Source organism: Quercus suber, unplaced genomic scaffold (assembly GCF_002906115.3).
Source record: "Quercus suber isolate HL8 unplaced genomic scaffold, Cork oak 2.0 scaffold_462, whole genome shotgun sequence".
Taxonomy (NCBI): domain Eukaryota; kingdom Viridiplantae; phylum Streptophyta; class Magnoliopsida; order Fagales; family Fagaceae; genus Quercus; species Quercus suber.
The window spans coordinates 586,949-593,320 of record NW_027069913.1 but is presented as its reverse complement, the minus strand read 5'-3'; the positions used below and the strand labels follow the sequence as shown (position 1 = coordinate 593,320).

The following is a 6,372-nucleotide window of genomic DNA, read 5'->3' as shown; positions in this document are numbered from 1 at the left end:
ATTTATACTTGTGTCTATATGTGTATTGAAGCCTATCTAATCTTTATAGCTCTACAATTTGTTGTAACAATACAAATCATATCAGTAAGTACTACAGACTTCAAACTAACTTTAACAATTGTAACTAACACTACTATACTGAAAGAAAATTGTCTTCAAACAATGATAGTCGTTTAGCATTATATCATTGGGAGGGAACGATCAGTAGCGTTGTACCAAATTGTCTCCTTGCTTGACAAGAACTACCTATTGAGATTGAGTGAGATGTCATTTACTTGCATAATAACTAGCATGATCTTAAGCAACATTTCGTATTGTCTCAATAGCAAAATAGGATTGAGAAGTTGAAGAATTCTCTTATGGTGGTGTAGGTGACTAGTACATATAGTTTTTTAGTTTAAATTCATTAAGGATCCATTGTAAAACTCCACTTTACATCCACCAATAGAATAGTGTATTTTCAAATTAATGAATATGGGCTAATGCACTCAATCACATCCTTGTTAATAATCCCAAACTAATAGTTCAATTGACGAGCCGTTGAACTAGGATGCCACCGGAGGTGTTGCTAGGCCAAGAACGATGGCATTATGGTGGGTTTAAGGGAGGGACTGACATATTTACAATATATGCATTGTGTGAAAAGGTTGGTTGTAGAGGAGAATAATCTTAGGAACCATTTGGATTGAGGGGGAAGGGAGGGGAAGTGGAGGGGAGTAGAATAGAGTTGGCCAAAATTAGGCTAATTTAGGCAAATTCTACTCTACTTTACTCCCATCTCTCCCCTCAAACCAAAAAGACAGTGTAATTCAATGATTTAATAACGATGGCATTGAGCTGCTTAAGATGATTCTTGAAGAATTTGCTCAATAAAATTGATTTCTTTGGTAACATAGATACCAAAAGTTTACCATGTTACGAGGAAGCCAACTTGTTAGCAATTCATTTGGCATACAAATTATTTAAATTGTATAATCTTCGTATTTGGGCTGCTCCATCCTAGGCGTTCTAACTATTTCACATTTAGGTTGCGCGTGATAATTTTATAGACAAAATACTATTTTAGCCCCTAAACTTTATAAACTTTATTTATTTATTTATTTTTATTTTTTATATTTTTTTTATAATAGTTTTATTATATTTTTCACGATCTCATCTATAACATATATATATATTTATCATTATCTGGTTGATGATTTGCATAGCAATGACATTAAATGAGAGTTAGATTTTTAAAAGTCATGGTGTATGAAGATTTTATATATATCTATGTATGTTTGCGTGCGCGCGCGCACAAAATTTGCAATGCCACTTGGCATAATATGAGACATTCTACATTAAAGTGCTTGTGTTGACATTTTGCATTGACATCAACTAGCCATCTGTATTTGGAGGTGGTTCGCTAGTTCCCTTCAACATTTTGAAATTGACTGTTTGTCGAATAAAAGTTCTTGCTCTGAACCAAAAAAAAAATCATAAATTCAATCCTATCATAAGTTCATAATTTCATATTCTAACAAGATTGAAGTTGAAACAATCATATATCAATATCTAGGCTCAAAGTGCTATGAAATATTCAAAGATAAAATTTCATACAGTAGGTAAGTAATGGCCATTTACAATGTCTCAAAGAGGCTATTTAGAATAGCCTTTTGTAACCTGAGAATTCTAGCCCTTTATTGTACACATTACAATTAAATTCTAACTAAATACTAATTTCTTGACCTTTTGAAACTCTAAGGGGCTAATAATAATAATAAAAAAAATTGGTTAATGTGTGTCCTTAGGGCATAAATTAAATTATTTAGTTACTTTTTCATTTTTTCATTAGAAAAATTTCCTAAAATGACAAATAAGTATACTAGCTCATTTAAATCAGTACTATCTTCTGATTTGGAAATTGTATAACAAACTGATTTTATTTAATAACAAATTGTCTTACCTTTTTCTCAAAAAAAAAAAAAAAAATCTCATTTAAATCAAAAGTACAAAAATACCCTTCAAAAATTTCAAAATCATGCCGCCTAATTTATTCAAAATCAAAAGTACAAAAATACCCTTAACACTCTTTACTTTATGCAAAATAAAAAATTTATATATTCTCTCTTTATCAAAAAAATAAAAAGAATTTTATATATCTCTCTCGCTCAAATTCCTCACTTTCTCTCTCCCCTCTCACCCTATCTCAGCATCTCTCTCTCCTCGCTGCCTAGACTTTCCGATCAGCCTCTCGTCATTCTCGGCCGCGCGTTCTACGATTGCGACATCGGTCTCTCGCTCTTAATTGTCGCCGTCGTTTCCCTCACCACCGTCGGATCGTTCCTCATCTCGGCGTTGATGCTCGGCTTCGCGATCGTGTGCGCTCACGGTGCGTTTAGAGTTCAAGAGGATCTCTTCCTCGACGATCAAGATCCAGCGAATTCCGGATTTCTCTCCTTCCCCGGCAGCGCTGCCTCTTCCGTCGCCGCACGTGTCAGACCTTCGGACTCGAACGCGTAAGAGGAGGGAGGTTAGTTATTTCAGATTCGTTATTGTGAAATTGAAAATTTGTTACTGAGAAGGTTCATTTTTCATCTGATTGGGAAATTCTGGGCAAATGATAGGGTTTTGATTTGAATTTTGCAATTTGTAAACCTAAATTTTCTAGACTTGTATATGGATTAAGTCTGTATTGTGTAATTTGTAGACCTAATTTTTGTAGACTTAGTTTTGAGATTTGTGTATTTTTGATTCTCAATGAATTTTGTTTTGGCTACTGAGCTCTAATTCGAATGGCATTCCGAGCCATACAATTGAGATCTTTCACTCTTGATGCAGTTTTGGTTTGATTATGTTGGCAGTAGTGGTTTTGGTTGATTTATTGAATTTTTAGTTAATCTGTGTTAATGCATGTGTCAATTTTTTTTATATCTAATTTATTTTTGGTGGAATGTGCTTGAAACTTACATTTTGCAAAAACAAATTGTATACTTAAATTTGAAGTCTTCCCCTGATGAGTGGTTTTAGTTTTGGAGGATTATATGCTGAGAATTTGAGATTTTTTTTTTTTTTTAGTATGTATTGGTTTTATTTGATCGATGCATGATTGTCCACCTGTTGTTGTCTCATGTTTTGGGCAGTGTTACTGGTTTTGTCTACATGTGGAAGCTTTCTTGGGCATCTTCCTTTCCCAAGCTTCTGGAATCTCCGGCTTTATTTCCAACACAAACCCACCAGTCCCTACACTCAGAAAGGTATGCAATTTCAGCTCCTCTCTCACTTTCCCTCTCTTTTTGTTCTTTTGATAACTCGTTCCTTGAAATTTGATAGAATTGTAGAAATGGTTCAAAAACCAGTTGTTAAATCTTGGTTTTTGGTGTGGGGTATGTATGCAAGTGGACTTAAATCATTTTTAGCTGAAAAGATTTAATAAACAATCCAGTTCCTAATTGAAGGGAAAAATATTGACATTTTCAGCATCATTAGTAGTTTTAAGCTTTGGATAACCATCCCATTTTTTGATTTTGCGAGAATGTTAGGCATAGTTTAAAACCCAGTTGGTAAATCTTGGTTTGTGGTGTAGGGTATGTATGCAAGTGGACTTAATCATTTTTAGCAGACACCCATTTTGTGGATTTAATAAGCAAACCCAAGTCCTAATGGACTTATGGAAGAGAAAAATAAATATTTTCAGCAAAATTAGTAGTTTTGAAGCTTTGTAGTAGCCTAGTGGAGAGCCCACAAAACGGTTTGGAGGGTTGCATCTACAGTGATTATTATCAACTATATAATCCAATTTGATTCTCTGCGCTGTAAAAATTAATTAGAATATAAGTTTTTGAACCTAGTTCTAATAGTTTTTTAGTATACATTTCTTGGGATTTTTTTCTTGTTCTCTTAGGTTTTGAACTTATTAATTGGGCTTCCGATATGATAAGCTTCTCAGCTAGTCCAATATCCATTGATGAATTGGGATAGCAAAAAGTAACGATTGACAGCCTTTGTTTTGACTTGTTCATCAAATAAGCTTCTTTGCCAACTCATGCATAAATGCCCCTTTTGTCGTCGTAAACCTTGAGCCAAGTTATTTAAAAGCCCAAGATGTATGTTTTCTTCTTTTGGTTAATAATCAAATTGAATCAGTTGAACTATATATATATACACACACACACACATACACACACACGCTTGCCTTTTTTAGAGTTTTGTGTAATTTACATATGCTATGAACCTGGTTAAGTCACCCTATTTAATCTTCTTGGCCCTCTCCACCACCTTTAATAGCAGATGATGTGTGTCAGGACTTGATGAAATGGATTGAAATTAAAGGAGGCATAAAAAAAACACATAAGCACAATCTGTCATGTGCGCTAGTGGGCAGCAAGATTTAAATAAATACTTTTGAGTGTAAATAGTGACCATTTCTGTTAATCACTCATGCTTCAGTCATTCAGAGATTCATTATTTGTGGGCTTTTGCAAGAAAGGTCATGATGTGCAATCCAGTTTATACTTTAAACTTTTTAATTATTTTTCAGATTTCTCTTGTTTGTTTAAAGCATATTTTATTTGCTTTTTATATTGGTCATATGGTTAATTTATGATCAGGGGAAGGGTGTTGAAGAGGATATAATGGACATGATCGATAGAGAAGCAGATGGAAGTGATAGTCTTGAGGGTTTTGTTTTATGTCACTCTATTGCTGGAGGAACAGGCTCAGGTTCTTACTACTTTGTCTTTACTGTTCACCTATAAAACCAAGGTTTTAAAATATTTTGTATATTTGGGGACAACACTTATCCTTTTACAGCATTGCTGAGTAACTAAAGTAAATCTTACACTTACTCTTTGGCATTATTTTAATGGAAATTAGAGCTGATTCATAATTTCAAATTTAGAGAATGAACTAAAATGCTTTGTGCTGGGTGTTGGACTAAATTCAGATTGCACTTGGCAGTTTAAAGATGAATAAAAAATGGAATTATGAGAACCTCAAGCACAATTATTATCATTAAATTTTAACCCAATGATGGGTATCTTTTACTTATCTTTTGTATTTTGTAGTATTTGCACAGTTGCATGTGCATGAATGCTTGAAGTGCTTCCTTACTTGTGTATTTTTTGTGTGATCTCACTTAAAATGGTGCAGGTATGGGTTCATATCTGTTGGAAACTCTAAATGAGTGCTTCAGCAAAAAACTGGTTCAATATTGAATATCATCCAAGGGGAAGTGGACGATATCGTGCAATTGACGAGTTTGAATTTTTCCGTGTATTCAGACTATCTGTCCATCTAATTTACTCAATTTTCAATTGTATTTTGATGATTTCGAAATTCAACGAATTTGATTTTTTTCAATGAGTTTCCACGAATTTGGACTTTCTGTACATTCAATGTACTCCAATTTCCACTGATTTTTCACAATATCATCCAATTGGCGAGTTCGAATTTTTTCGTGTATTCGGACTATCTGTCCGTCTAGTTTACTCAATTTTCCATTGAATTTTGATGATTTCGAACATTCAACGATTTTGATTTTTTCAATGAGTGAAGACTTTTTATGCATTTTTTGTACCCAATTTTCTACTGAATTTTCACGAGAGCGTACGTTTAACCAATTCGAATTCTTCCTCGAATTTGGACTTTCTGTACATTCAATGTACCCCAATTTCCACTGAATTTTCACGATATCGTTCAATTGACGAGTTCAATTTTTCCGTGTATTCAGACTATCTATCCATCTAATTTACCCAATTTTCCATTGAATTGTACACTCAATGTAGACCAATTTCCACTGAATTTTCACGATATCGTCCAATTGACGAGTACAAATTTTTCCGTGTATTTGGATTATCTGTCCATCTAATTCACTCAATTTTTCGTTGAATTTTGATGATTCCGAACATTCAGCGAATTTGATTTTTTCAATGAGTTATGACTTTTTATGCATTTTATGAACCCAATTTTCTACTGAATTTTCACGAAAGCGTACGTTTAACCAATTCGAATTCTTCCACGAATTTGGACTTTCTGTACATTCAATATATACCAATTTCCACTGAATTTTCACGATATTGTCCAATTTACGAGTTCGAATTTTTCCGTGTATTCGGATTATCTATCAATCTAATTCACTCAATTTTTCGTTGAATTTTGATGATTCCAAACATTCAGCGAATTTGATTTTTTCAATGAGTTATGAATTTTTATGCATTTTATGAACCCAATTTTCTACTGAATTTTCACGAAAGCGTACGTTTAACCAATTCGAATTCTTCCACGAATTTGGACTTTCTGTACATTCAATATATACCAATTTCCACTGAATTTTCACGATATTGTCCAATTTACGAGTTCGAATTTTTCCGTGTATTCGGATTATCTATCAATCTA

At 33.4% G+C, this 6,372-nt stretch overlaps 1 long non-coding RNA gene across 1 annotated transcript; it reads left to right on the top strand.

Annotated features, from left to right (window-relative positions):
* The first annotated feature begins 2,126 nt into the window (after positions 1–2,126).
* On the top strand, positions 2,127–5,215 carry LOC136062880 (uncharacterized). Its single transcript, XR_010624615.1, has 4 exons — positions 2,127–2,509; positions 3,120–3,233; positions 4,587–4,698; positions 5,128–5,215. It is a non-coding gene; the product is annotated as an uncharacterized LOC136062880 (long non-coding RNA).
* Positions 5,216–6,372: the final 1,157 nt, after the last annotated feature.